This window comes from Rhea pennata, chromosome Z, assembly GCF_028389875.1.
Source record: "Rhea pennata isolate bPtePen1 chromosome Z, bPtePen1.pri, whole genome shotgun sequence".
NCBI classification, from domain to species: domain Eukaryota; kingdom Metazoa; phylum Chordata; class Aves; order Rheiformes; family Rheidae; genus Rhea; species Rhea pennata.
The window spans coordinates 65440838-65456588 of record NC_084702.1 but is presented as its reverse complement, the minus strand read 5'-3'; the positions used below and the strand labels follow the sequence as shown (position 1 = coordinate 65456588).

At 36.8% G+C, this 15751-nt stretch overlaps 1 long non-coding RNA gene across 1 annotated transcript; it reads left to right on the top strand.

Moving 5' to 3' along the window:
* Positions 1 to 1665: 1665 nt before the first annotated feature.
* LOC134153314 (uncharacterized) lies at positions 1666 to 9707 on the top strand. Its single transcript, XR_009961146.1, has 3 exons — positions 1666 to 1748; positions 1901 to 1929; positions 9539 to 9707. It is a non-coding gene; the product is annotated as an uncharacterized LOC134153314 (long non-coding RNA).
* Positions 9708 to 15751: the final 6044 nt, after the last annotated feature.

Genomic DNA, 15751 nt, shown 5'->3' with positions numbered 1-15751 from the left:
AATCTTTTTTGCTTCCCTATTGTAAGGGAATAAATCTCGCCTTTCGTAGACTCAGTTCAGCATTCACTGAATTGAGAGCTGTCCTAGTCAGGTCAGTCAGCAATGCATGAGACCCTTACATCAGGACAGGGCACAGCATGTGGAAGCCTGTGATATTTGGTACAAATGATCTGCACACGTCTATCTATGAAGATTAATATTGACTTGAAAATAATTGCATTTTCTTAAAACAAAAATCAAAGAAATATGTCAAAATAATAAGTCATAACTTACAAACTTTCATGCTCTGATGATGTATACAATATGTATATAACAACTCTGTAGACTTCTTCCGTTAAAGTCCCCCTTTATTTATCCAGTGGTAATAAAAACTATCAAATTTGTCTCACAGAGAAGAAAATAGAGATCAAAATAATACGTTGAATATCATTAAAGGCTATATTTACTTTTCACAAATATGTTGGTTCTTTAGACTATTAAAATAATTTGAATTTAGAATGTGATAGATATTTACATCCTTATCAGCTGCAGATTTGCTGCAGCAAGCAATTAAGGAGTTTCTCTGTCATCCATGAATAATGCTAAATTTTCTCTCACTGCAGCAATGCACACTTAATCAAATTAGTGCAAAAGCAGCAACTGGTTGAATGCCAAGTCAAAGATACGATAAAAATATAACCTTTACCTAACTATCGCCAGAGTTTAAAGAATCATATCACATCAGTACTGCAAAATAGGAAAAAATCCCCAGGATGCACCATACCGATGACAGGCTGCTGTCTGAAGCGAAGCAGTCAAGTGGCAAGGCAAAAGCCACACCAGCTTCCTCTTCTTCCCTGACTGTGCAGCCTCATTGCAGCCAGGAGTCTTTAAAAATCATGTGTTAGAATCCAAATAATCATGAGACTCTGCCTATAACACCAACCACACTCCTTCAGTTTACCTCACATCCTGTATATTTGACCTTAGCTCAAAACCAGAAAATTTGCTTAGTTTTATATGTGTGTGTATGTGTATGTGTGTGTGTGTGTGTGTGTGTGTGTGTTTATATAAGTGAATCTAACATTGTGATAGGTTTGTGAATCTAAGTTTCGGAGCTGTTAAAAAAGCATGACTTATCATAAGACTCAATGTAAATTGATGATGACTAGTAACATTGTATCATAGTAGGAAGACTATAATGAACACTACTGACTAATGCTACTCGAATAAAACTTTTATAAGAACTTCCCTTAAGTATATTTTTGGTATCCTTTCAGATTCTGTTTGAATTTAAAAGGAATCAATTTAGGTATAAAAAAAACAAGCTGGCATACACAGTTGTTACTAATTTTCTAGGAAGACTGAGAATAGCAAAAGGCTTTGACTAAGCATAAAAGATTTTTTTTTAAAAAAAAATGATTACTTAAAAATTCTCTAAGCAGTTACTTATTCTCTTGTTGAAATACCGCTTTTCACCTTCCTCTTCACCAAAATGTCTTGCAGAGTGGGAGCTAAAATTGGAACTGCAAAACCAAGAGGCAGAAGGGAGCAAGATAGCCTTGGCTGCTGTTGATAGTTTTGACATACCAATTTTAGCTGACGAGTGATTCTTTAGTCTCCACATTGCTGGTAGGCAGCCTAACACTGCGGCAGAGGCACAGGACTGACAAGTGACACAGCAGAGCACTGGTGTGAATTGACCGAAGTGGCTAAAAAGGAAGGAGGTGCCTCCATGTGCTCTGCTGGTGTGGTTTCCTTGCATACTGGTACGTCTCAAAAGCGGTTGATATATGCCGTGGTTCAGAAGGAGTACTAGCAAGAGAGACCTTGTTCTTCACGCACCCAGGTTAATCTGATAAAATAAAATAAAAAAATACTACCGTATTTTATTGTTTATTTTTTTATTTTTTTGAAACAGGTACTCCTCTGCAGCTTGGAATAACAGTAGTAAGTACCACTTTAGCTGTGATTATTATTATTATTTTACTATCTATTTTTATTTTGTTATTACTACATGATACTATTTAAATGCATTTTGCCTCCTCAACTGATTTTTGACTGGAGCCAGATACCTAAATCCTAAGGTCTGAGTTTGTTCTACTGTTTCAAAAGGCAAATATATTTTAAGTGAAGTGTTAAAAGCTGTTGCTTCCACTTTAGCATTATCTCATGAAATATGAGGCACACATGCCACCCAACCGACCTCGAACCCTGAATTTCCTAACATAAACTGTCTAGTTACATGATCTACATCCACGTAGATAACTGGCTGCATTTAAGCAGATGTGTTTAACATTCAACAGGCACTGGAAATGCATTTATTACTGTTCATAATGTAGGCACATTGAGTTAATGATTATTCTTTGTGATGTGATGATGCCCTGAGCCTGCTGCCTTCAAATTCAAGCAGCTCACAAAACTGTTGCTTTGCTCCTCAAACAAATCAATTCCTTTTGAGAGGCTACATATCTATTATCTTCCCTATTTTTATCCCAGAGGCTTCATATTTGATATATCATCATCACAAAAGGTGTAACAATCTTCAGGGTTTACACCACACACTAACTTTTGAGAAGGTGGGGAGGCACAACAGACCAAGTTCAGGGGAGTTCAGGGGAGATGCATAGTAAGGGTTACCAGGACTGTTATGGTAAAAACCTCTCAAAATGTCCAAGACAGTCTGAACTTACAACGCTCCCAGAAGTAAAGACATGTTTGACTTCAGACTCTGGCAACACTTTCTGCTCCTGTTATTCTGCTTCTCACTTTCCCCATCTGTAAGTTGATGATAATTTTTACAAAATATAAACTATCTCAAAAGAACTGTAGGTCAGATATTAGATGGAGGTTGTGGAGTCTCCTTCTCTGGAGATATTCAAGGCCTGCCTGGATACAACTCTGTCTAACGTGCTTTAGGTGACCCTGCTGAGCAGGGGAATTGGACTAGATGATCTCTGGAGGTCCCTTCCAACCTTACTGGTTCTGTGATTCTAAACGTCACATGTGCGAAATTCTACAGTGTTTTATCAATAGAAACAGTCAGGGACAAAACCCCTAAATAATAAAGTGAGTCAATGAGACACACAGCTCATGGGTAAGGGAGATCCCCTCTAATCTCTTATATAGATGTTAAAAAAAAAAAAAAAAAAAAAAAAAAAAAAAAAGAAAAGGCAACCAGCTCATCAGTCCCATCAGTCCTTTCCCTCTCAAATTCCTGGGTGTCTGGGTCTCAAATTTTATACTTTCATATGTTTTCTTTTTAAGATAGCCAGCTATATATCCCTGAAAAGAAGCCTGATTAATTATAAGCTAATTAGCTGACAAGATACTTTCTCAAGTAAAAGAACTGCGTTATATGAAGCACACTGCATGCCATTTGGCATCATTGTTAGCACTCTAGCATTTAAATGTGTTGTAAAAGAGAAATAAATCTAATATGAAGAAAAGAAAAACTTATATCACTTCCTGCAGTTTTCTTGAGTGAAACAAACGGAAATTATATCAGCATGTATATGTTTTGGTCACACAGAGCTCACAAGCAGCTTTGTTTTTCTGTTGCTATTTTACAGTGAAAGAAGTTTACCAAAAACTAAAGAGAAATGCAATTATCATTTTAACTCATCTCTTTTCAGTTTTAGAAACCTCAAATCTAAATACTGCCTGTCCTATCACTAAAGTCAGTGCCCACACTGGCTGCCATAATGACACTTTAATGTTACAAAAAATATTGAAGATATGATCCATTTGCAATTCACAGAGAAGGCAGTTAGGAGAAAGGATAGCAATCTTCTCGGAGCTAATCACACCCAACTTCTCAGTTTCCATTACACTAACAGGTCTTTGTTGACGCTGCCTTTTCAACACTGAACTATTCTTTCACCGATATGAGCTGTGCCTGGTATGTAATTAATTCACTGCTTGACTTCTATTTCACCTAGAATGAAAACAGCCACTTACACAAACATCTTAAGTTTGTTTTATATCACCATTTTCCTTTCTCTATGCAGTTTCAGAGTTTTATACTGTTCTTATAACAAAAATTTCCAGGCCAAGTTAAAGGTTGATGCTTTTCTGGAAACAAACTATGCACAACTTCAGAGCATAAATTAGCTCAGGAAATATTTTCTGCTAAGAAGTTTGTTCAAATGGATGATTCTGTAAGATAAAATACAGTGGCTAAAATTTTATATAGAACACATTTCCCAAGCTTGCATGACAGGCTTTGGTTAACACAGCTGAAATAGGGATAGGTAGTGATGTGGCCCTAAGTTGTAGGGTCTCTCATGTAGAAAAAGTTAAAGAAGAAAACTCTACTGTTAGCAGGGTAGCTCATTTCATTCACAGGATGTTCACATCCTGTGTCCTATCATACAGTCCACAGACTGTATAGACAGAAACTGTTATCTTTCTCACATAAAACATTTTCCTGGGAGACTACATCTACATTTCAGTGCAGGTGTATAGAACATCCACTCACATTTATATAATACATAAAACCAGTAGTAGTCATACATTTCCCATTGCCTCTTCCACTATTCACAGCTGGTGGTGATCTCATAATCTTACCACAGGAGAACCAAGAAGTCCATGTCCCCTCATCAGCATCAATATAGTCAGGAAGATTTGCTTTCAGAAGATCGCATATGACAGAAACCATAGAAGTAAAAGTTCTAGGGCAGCTCTCACATCACAGAGTAAATTGTTTTTTTTTTTTTTTTTTTCCTGTTAATGCAGATGGCTGCCCCTTTTCTCCCCTCCTCCTCTCCCTCCCCCCCGGTATTTGAGTGAAGACTCTAATTATCTGCAGCTGGGCTAGGACAACTATTAAGATGCCTCTATATTGGCATTAGCACGCTGACAATATATTTAAGGCTTAGTAGAATCAGTAAACGTGATCACAATGAATCAAATTGTCAGATTGATCTGAAATTTTGATTAACCACAAAGACTTGCAAATTATTCTCACAGATGTAAGGTTAGTCTTAAATAAAGTAAATCATTGAGTACCTGATAAGAAAAAGTGAACATAATAGCCAATAGCACAGGTTTACAACAAAATAAGGCAATTAGAGAAAAGAGAACAGTCTTCCTAAAGTCTTCCTGACTTTAGGAAGAAGAAAGAAATTAAGTCAAGGGTGACAGGTACACCAGGCAAGCATGGAAAAAGAAATCATAAATAAGAGAACAGTAGTGTCTTGATTCTAACATGACGACCAATAATAAGCCTCTCCATAGATGAAGTTTACGAAGACTGATCTCCAAATTCCAGCAGCCTACATACATAAAGTTAACATCTCTGACAAGACACACAAATCATTTTAGTATTTTAATTTTTAGTATATCTTCAATTTTTCATTCCTCAAAATAAAGCAAGCTGACCACTGTGAGTTCTATGAAATGAAAAATTCCTACTTGGTGCCAGGGAGTGTAATGCAGTGCTCTGAAATTATTGGTACGCTGTAATAAATACAGATTTCACCTAGTGAGAGGTGTAACTGAAGGGGCAACCCCATCACTCTTCTAAGAGTAATTCTGCATGGAAAAAGTGGCTACAAAAATTAGGCTGTGTGAGGCTCTGCATGTCGTGTGTCTCACTGACTATAAATCAAGTTTATTCAAAGCACAAGTAGTTTTTTCCCTTCCAAATACATGGCCCGAAGTCTTTCCATTGGGATAAGAAACTTTTGCTGTATTCCTTTTGGCTTATGCACCATTCTCAAAAGGATGATTCATTTGAATCCATATTTCTGAAATGAAACACGAGCCAAAAGGAATATAGCGGACATTTCTTTCTGACTACTGGCAGAAAATGTTTAGATATGACATAATGGAACACTCTGCAAAGGTATCTGGAGCTCCCTCTGAATGAACAATAGTGCAGCATTTCACCTAGCTAACTAGATCTCTTGAAGGCAAATGTTAAAATGTTATACAGTTATACACTCAGTAACTAAATGAGTTACTTAAATGAGTCTTGAATCGTGCTGCACAGATCTGAAAATGACTGAGGCCTCCCTTGATGAAGATACTACCACCAAATTTGAAATACATAATACACTTGTAACATTACAAAATAAACCACTGCTTGATGTAAATAACTAATGAATATTTAGCCTCCTAATTAAACGAGATGCTACCAACTGCAATCTGCAATTGCAGCAGGCATCTGTTCATCTTGGGGATTCTTCTCAGGCAGCTCAGATATTGTGAACTACCAAGTGTATCTGTCTGCGAGGCTTGAGGACTAAAAGGAAACTTCCTGAAATGTTATGAGTCCATCCTCTGAAATGAGAAAGCTATCACAGTAACTAAGACTACTTCCATCTTTGGACACCTCTAGGATGCCCCTCATCTAGCAAAGCCTATCCACTAGAAGAGAGCTTTTATCCTCAAGCACGAAACATAGGTGATAACTAGGTATTCTGAAGCCTAGAGGAAGCAACTGTCTGAATGAAGTGCGATGGCTGAAACACAGTCCAGGCATATCCAGAAGAAGCATACCATCAGCACAGGATTTGTCTGTGTAAAACAGATATGAGCTCTTATTATCTCCCTACCTTGAATTTTTCAGTGTTTCTGAGCCACAGATAATCTATTCACACACCAAATCAATTTGATTTGTAGCTGAACAAAATAGTTTGTTTAGTTCCGTATACAAACAAATTTGCAGGGCCATATTCAACTTGTGTGCAAGTGACAGTGAATATACAATAAGCATATATTGGTTTCTGTATCACACATAAGAATGCTAGGTTACAACTCTTACAGAAGCATTTTTTTTTTTTTTTTTAAGAAAAGATGCTTACTTCAGCTTTAATTTTGTCTGTTGCACAGCAGCTACAAATGAAGGCTGAGTTTTGGCTTTATAATCACACTTTTGCTGACAGATTTGGGGCTAGTTTGTAACAGGAGACAGAACAGAATGCAGCCCAGCCTGCTGGTACTGTGGTGTTAAGTGTGAGAGATAGTAAAGATACTTGTCAGTAAAGGGAATAGAAGAGGCTTGAGTGCATGCAGAAATCACACTGCCTAAGGAAAGAATTGACAGTTTCACTTAAGCATTTTCTGGCATGAAGGACACTATATTACCTGAGACATTTTATTTATTGCCTTTTTCTTTTCTCCACTCTTTCATATCATTCTTTTTCTTCCTCTCTTTCACGTAGAAGTGAGATATCATGGAACTCTGCTTCCTCTAAAGCTCCTTGCACAACAGCTGCTCTATTACCTCCATACCTGCAAAAGCTCCATATTAATGACAAAGGTATGGGAGTAACTTGTGGCATAGGCCGTGGACCCAAGCTTGTTCAGACTGCCTGGCTGGTGCTAGGAGGGAGTAGATGGTCACATTACAATCAGAGAATCATAAAATAATTTAGGTTGGAAGGGATCTCCAGAACCCACCCAGTCCCATCCCCTACTCAAAGCAGGGCTAATTAGCTAAGGACCACATCCAGTTGAATCTTGGACACCTCCAAGGATAGAGATCCCAAAACCTCTGTGTGCCTCTTATCCAGTGTTTCACCACCTTCATAGTAAATATGTTTTTCCATGTATCTAATTGGATTATCCTGTGCTCCAACTTTTGTCCATTGTCTCTTGTCTTACTGCTGTGCACCTGCAATAAGACTCTAGTGCCACCTTCTCTGCATTCTCTGATCATGTAGTTTGAGATAGCATTAAGGTTTCCCCTGAGCCTTCCCTTCCCAAAGCTAAACAAGCCCAGCTTTCTCAGTCTCTCCTTGTACATCACTTGCCCTAGCCCATGATCATCTTGGTGGTCCTTTGCTGGATTCCCTCCAGTTTGTCAATGGCTTTCTCATGTTGGGAGGGCCAAAGTGAACACACTACTCCAGTCTGGAGTCACAAGTGCTGAACAGAGGAGAAGGATTGCTCCCCTCTGCCTATTGGCTATGCTCTTGCTATAACAGCCTATGCCATTTGCTGCCTTTGCTGCTGGATATAACCCTGGCTCAAGTTCAGCTTGTTGTCCACCAAGACCCTAAGGGCCTTTTCTGCAAAGCTGTTTGCTACATAGTCAGTCTCCAGCATATAGTGTTGCTTAGAGCTATTCTATCCCAGATGCAAGCCTTTGCATTTGCTTTTGCTGATCTTCATGAGATTCCTGTCAGCCCGTTTCTCCAGCCTATCAAGGTCCCTCTGCATAGCAGCCCTGTCCTCCCCCAGATTGGGGTTTTTGGAAAACTTGCTGAGAGTGCACTCTGTCCTACTGTCAATGCTATTAATGAAGACATTAAACAGTGTTGGCCCCAATATTGATCCTCCAGGGACACCACTAGTTACTGACCCCCAGTTGGACCTTGCACCTATCCCACAACCCACATAGCATATGCACATGCATCATTTGAAAAGTCTTGAAATGTGAATTACTGTGAATGGCCTGCATTTGTCCTGGAGAGAGAATCAGAAGTCAAGCTGGAATCTGGAAGACTGGATAAAGGGCTAGTGGAGAAGATAAACCTGGGCAGGGTAGATGCACCAAAGATGAAGGGCTGGTGTCACAGCGAGACTGTGGGAGCAGACATGAAGAAGTGATCTTGCTAGTGCATAGAAGAGTGTGAGATTTCTTTACTCTGGCTCTTAAAGAAATCCTGCTGTTCAGTTCTATCAGCTAAGGATTTTTGGTTGTATTTAAACAGTCTAGTGCCAGCAGGAAATACAAGAAATAAAGGTAACAATGAAAACTCACCCATATCGATGAAATTTCAATCTCAGTATATGGTATAAATGAGAGTGACAGATACTACTTGCTGAAAAAAGATCTAAAATGAGATGTCTAAAGTATTACATTTAGTATTTTAATACCTGACAACAATTTAAGATTAGCAAATAGTTTTGGCTAAAACATTTCCCTAGGCCTGAAATTTGAAATCAATAGTTTTGATTTTCAGCATTCTTGTGCTGGCTGAAAAACTGCCTTGTCAGTCACTGGGATTGGTATTGCATCTACTTAGCACAGGCTGAAGATCAGAGATAGTTGTAACAACCCACCTAATGTGTATTCTTCACATTCAAAATGTAGAAGGCTTGGCTGCAATGCTGTCTGCATAAAAGCCCACGCAGGAATTCTAGGTTTACATTACTAACTCAGACTCATTTCACTCATTATCTTTTAGTTTTTTTTTCTTTATATACTACTGAATAACTTCTCATCATTTTGCTATAAGAACATAGCTTAAGAACGTAGTGCCTATACATTTTTAACAAGTTTTTCATGTTTATCAATGTAAGATGTTTTATCACAAAATAGAATGTGTATGAATGTTCTTAGATGTTAATGGTTAAGTGAGCTCACACCTCTTTTCATTCCAGTATTCATTTGCTCTGGGATGGCAAACACAGTCAGTGGTAGTATATTTATTTACACTAGACTTGTTGTTACTATCTATAATGAATTCCCCTTTCCCCTCAACTGCAGAGTTAAAATAAAACTTAATGTACAGACAAATGGAATTCAATCATATTCTCAATATTATTGTTTTCTAGATGGATTTCAAAATAATGTATGTCTCTTGTTTACCCCCAATATTTACAGGGCATACTATGAAGCAAACAAGTAACCTATTCTGATTACACTCCATGACTGCCAAAGACTCTGAAGATTATCATAGTTTTGTGGAGTACTGTCATGATTTGTTGTCTTTCACCACCAGTTCAGTGACGTTTTGGCTTTACTCCCAGAAACCAACAAATGACTGAGAGGACGTGCAAAAAAAGAAATGGGAGATAAGCTGGCCACAGCAAATGTGGAAGATAGTGAATGTGTGGGAGGGTAAGATTTGTTCTGAGTTAGAACAAATCTTTGGAAGACACATCTTTAGAAATCTTAAATGCTGGTTATGCTGTGTCGCAGCCCCCACCAAGTCCTGATCAGCAGTATTGTTTGTCATTTCTAAGGTGTTTGTACCCACTCATAGTCATCTTGTGTCAACCTATCATGAAGTTTAATTAACTCTGTGGACAATGCTTGCACATATTTTCCATGTTCATAAAAGTAATTGTTAGACATAGAGTGTAATGCTATTATAACATGATAAAAAATGACCACAGCGTTTTTCAACTTACACCAAACATGCTAAAAGGGTTCATGAGGTCAGGGACAAAAACCACCAAGAACACCCATTTCTGATACCAACAGAAGCAACCAGGAGCAAGGCTCTGTTTGCTTTCAGTTCTCAAAGGAAATTAAATAAATTTCCTAGAAGTAGTCCATATATTTGTTATGGAAACACAAGAGAGACTAACTTCTCTCCTGCTCTTTGTGCTTTATTGTTACTCTCATGACAGAGCTCCTTAGCAGCCTTAAATAGAACATGCGATGTTGTTATCTTCCCTTCCTTATCCCTTTCATGTCCTTCAGGGAATCGCAACACAAATACCTTATTTCAAGGAAATTATTCTGCCCCAGGCATTTCTCTTCGCCTTTCTTCTACCCACTGTTATTGTCACTTTTGCTCTTTTCATTGTTCTTTGACAATGACTTCAGTATGTCCTATTACTATTAATTGAGAAGTCGCCCCCAAAATATCTGAGAGACCACTCTGGGAAGAAAAAAAAAAAAAAAAAGGACAATCATTCCACTTGGTGCAATGTATCTTATCACCTAGCACAGCTGAAATTATGAGAGACTGTTCTAAGGCAGAAAATTTTCTGCAGGTTCCAGATATCCAGCACCTCTGTCTTGCATCAGACTGCTAGGAACAGGATGGGCAAGAAGTGACCCAGAATAGCACCACAATAAACAATACATGACCTCGCTGGCAACAATGGGTCTGAAATAGCTAGGGTAACTGGGACCCAGGCATATGGTGCTCTGTGCTCTGTGCTACCTTCCGTAATAACACTGCCTACATTGCGGGAGTTCACCCCAGATACGTCAGTTTTAGCCAACTATTAACAATGCCAAATCTCCTATTTGTTAGCAAGCTGCACAATCATAGATCTAAGCAAGAAAATAAAGATTATAAAATATTCATCTTACCAAACTCCAAGTCTGAGAGATGTCTTACATGAGACATCTCCATTTAGACTAATTCAGCTCTCATAAGAGCCAGAAATAATAGACTTATAGTTCTTACCTATTGATAATAAAAAACCCAAAGGATTCATAAAGTGACAGACATTATATTTCTATAATTCTGGGACATTTTAATGTATACAAATAAAAGAGGAGACGAAAAGCCTAAAGACTCAGTTTCTCACTTGCTGGCTCATAGGTTTATCTTTCCTCTAACCTGCATAGTTATTACTCAGGGATTAAAGACACATACTATCTTCATTCACTTGTACAACGGTCATAAATTATTTTTTTCCTTTTACCACTGTCTAAAAGCTTTTTTTATGATACTCTGTGCCAGAGGACATAAGATTATCATATGCTCTAAATAAGAAGTTTATTTCCCTGTGTGGAAATTGATTAGTTCAATCAAGATTTTAACCACAACATATAAATTGCGTCCACATCTTTTTGTCTTGAAAAGGAGATAGGAACAGAAGCAAAAGCCTTAAGATAGCCAACCTAGATTATGAAGTGTCTGGTGAATCTAATGAATGTCTTCTTGCTCCTGGAGAAAAGAACGCAGATGTCTAGCTTATTTCTTGGATTTTTTCCCAGCATTCACCATTTCTGGCCAAGCAACCAATATCTGAGAGATAAGACCAAAGGTCCAAGTGAATTATTAAAATTACACAAGCATCATCAGAACAGCAATTGGTAAAATGAATCATAGTACAATTCCTTTATAAGAATTTAAAACAATCATTTCTTTCTTACTCTGTCTTCAACATCAATGTACAGGTATCAGTTAAGCTGATGATGAAATATATTTGAGATACAGTGCTGCCTCTAAATATTGGTGCATATCTCTTGGAAAGATGACTCTGCATAGGATGAAGACAAATCACAAGCAGAAAGAACACTGGTTGCCACAGGAAAAAAAAAATGAAGTTTTGCAGTAGCAGTATAATTTCTTTTGATGAAAGATTCAGATGCCAGTTGACCAGTTCAAGTCATATTAAGCAATACTCAGGTTCTTTGTATGATCATCTCTAATATTGCTGTCTATCTTCTCTACTTAACTAGAAGATTGCTTATTCCAGTGACAATGACTTGGCACCAGTTATTAATACTCACTTCATCTCTTGGATGGACTAGAGGAATAATTGGACATAAATCCTCTCACACTTAGAACAAAAGTAATTAATCTAAAATGCTGCAGGCATCTCCTAAACAATGCAGACTACACTGGTGGTGTAACAAGCACAACAAATTCACTGTGCTTTTTGACTTCTCAGAGAAATAAAAATCAGATTCACACAAGGTCTGGGTCTAGAATACTCAAAAATGACTACCTGTTGAGAATGAAGACTGAAGTTTACACTGATCACCCTCTGATACCCTCTGAGCTTCTGGTAGCAAAGCTGAAGATTGTTCCTTACTTCAAAGCCAGGTCTCTCCCTTTAGAACTCCTACACTGTAACAACAAAACAGGACACTTATTGCACACACTTGGCTTCCTAAAGAAAAAGTGAAGTAAATCCATGAACAATGGTTATGGTCTGCTGCATTGCTCAGTGGCGGTCTCACATTTTGTGCCGATAAGGACAATATGGAACCTGTAAAGAGCACAATAGTCATTAAATGTAAGATAGATGACAGATAATGCTATGGGAATTATTGCTTATCGCCACATAAACCTTTCAGTAACTGTGGAGTCCAGAAGCAGCCAACCTTGGAGATGTGTTTTTGCTTGGACCTTGGGCTGCTGAGTACCATGGTTCAGTATCAGGATCTCTGTACCATTCTGGAGAGTTTTGAAAGAGATGTTACAAGTACCTTCATTCCCTTTCATGAAGAGGCTAATTTGAAGAATGATTGTAGACTTGGTCTTTCTCTGCAGATTTGCTCTGTTCAGTTTTGCTACTGTCCTTTCAGAGAACTACCTTTGCACTACATGCTGTCTTCAAGATGGAGCTTAGAGGGAATTATACTGCAAATCTGCTATGTAAAACTGGAGAAGAGTAAGAAAACAGTATCACCTGCAAGTAGGTAAAAGGACATCCCATATCTGGATTATTTCAAGGGTGCAGCAAAATTTAGTTCAAATATGAACTGGAGATTTTCTGATTACAGGCTAAGGATCATCTGAGTCACAGTGTAGATGTTAGATCATCTAATGGAGTTGGTAAATGCGGTTTTTATTCGTACAACATGTAATTTGTTTAAACTGGGACACATGCACATAGCAGTATTTTAAAATATATAAAGTACATAGATCAACTTAAAGTCACTTCAGGAAGCCAGATACCCTGCTTATCTACTATAACTGTGTTTTTCTTTCTTATGTTCTCTTACTTTACCTGAAAATACCAGTGCTATCGTAAATTCTTAGAGATATTGTTTGCATTCACAGAAGTGAGGGAAATGGATCATGGACCAGAAATTACATGATACATCAACCAAAGTGGAGTACTGGATGCTCATTGCTGGTAAAAAAAAAAGTATCGATTCAAGGAGATTTACAAAACATATTCTTCCAATGATATGGTCTAGAAAAGTTTTAATACTCTTATTCTTCCTTGCTCAAAAAAAAAAAAAAAAAAAAAAAAAAAAAAAAAAGTGAGGGCAGACAAACCTGCTAAACAAATAAACTTTGTATATCAAATTGTCATAGGGTGTCCTAGAATGTACCAGATTATGCTTATAGCTTGGACTCGTAATTTATAAGAAAAAACAATTTCTGTTTCTACCTTGAAACATTTTTTGTGTGAACAAAGGATTTTAGAACAGTAGAAATTATTAAAATGACCATGTATTCCCAGAGCAGTCAAGATGCATTTGTTTAAAAATCCAAGATCTAATTTTTAAAATGAAAAAATTTTCTTCACTGAATAATATCACCACGTTATACTGAATGGTACCTAAGAATTAAAAAGAACTCACATGGATAGATATACTGAAGTCAGTGAGAGAACTCATGTGAGTAGATTTTGAAAAAGAAATATTAAGCTTAGCTCTTGATGACATGCATTAAGACATAATAATTTCCTGTTTAAAATAGAACTCACATTGGTTATAGTTCTGCTGCTATTGCCTAATCAAAATTAAAGTGCAGCTCAGCTGAGGTAGAAACAGATATTAAAAACATATAACAGACATGTTTCTAAATACGCATTGGTGTATATGTATACATATGTATCTACATATCATATGCAGTGTATGAAATATTGCTTGAAAATAACATTTGGTTCTGAATATAAATATGTATGAAATAATACAACTGGACCAAAACAGCAAAGCATATCCTGTTATCTATTCTAATATCCACGCTATTGTAGAATAGAGGACAGGATTTTGCTGCTAGTCAAGAAGTTTCCATTAAAATCCTCATCCTTTTGGAAATCATTTCACTGTCTACAGCTGGACTAAATTTATAGCAAAATGCACTTCAGGTTGCAGTTTGAAAATGCAACTAATCATGATTACTTAAAATCAACATTAAAATCAATGAAGTATTATTTAATATATTGCTCCTAATGAAGCTGATGCAAAAACACCCACTATTGTTTTGAATGGATTAAGCTTTTTCATTTACAATGACATAGATTGTCATTAATGAACACCTACTCCACCCAAATGTTCCCTCATATTATACATTTCAGAGGTATATCACTTGGGATTGGCACATACAGTGAGATAAGTGTCGGCGAAAATACAGCAAAATACAGTTCTCATAAGTTACAAAACAACTACTTGGGATTCTCCACCAGCATATTTTAAATTTTATATATAAGCAAATTCTAGTTTCTAATATTTGTATTCATGAAATATTACAGTTTAGTGATAGTAGCTTAATTCCGAGCTTTGTGGAGATAAATGGGTTTTTTTTCAGCACAATGAATTCCTCTAATCTACAGAGGAAATATTGCTTAGGAATTACTTGAGTTTATCAGGTAGTATCTTCAAATTTGCTAAGCCTTATTTTTCCTGTGGTACACATAAGTACTTTGGCAGTTTTCTCCCCACCTCCCCATACCTAGTGCATATAAACTCGGGCCTACGAACAGAGAAAAGACAAAAGCAAACAGTTCTTCTTTCACGGTAAGGTAAAACCTGCTCAGTTATAAACATACTGGAACCAAAAAATATACATGGTTTTATTTTTTATATATTTTCTTCGATTTATTAATAATCTTTTATATATATTTATTTATGGCTTTGAGCAAAGACAAAAGGAAAAAAATCTAACTCATCCCTGATCATACAGTTATTTTAAGAATCAGATCTATAGTCTTCCCAGCAGCAGTAAGATCCAACCTTTTTCATTAATACATTTCATCCTGTACAGATGTGAGATTCCATACTTATGGGTTACTTATGTACAGAGAAAATAAGTCAGTTCTGAAACTAGCAATGGACCTTTATATTACAGGAATGTGAGTCATTTGTTTCTTAGAATCTAAGTATATATACATTCATACATACATATATATATACGTATATAATTTTACCCTGTTCCATTTTTGTTGAATTAACATACAAATCCTAGATATTGTCCACTCTATTACAAAGTCATTAAAAATTATTTATGGTTTCACTGAAAGACCATGTGCGTTAATATTTCTTTATAGTGCTTAAAATAAAATAAAAATATATATAAAAATATTTTGCTACTAACCCCATTTCTCCTATCAAATGTAAACCTTAAACAGTTTGAAAGATCAGAATATGATCTTAATTAACTGACAG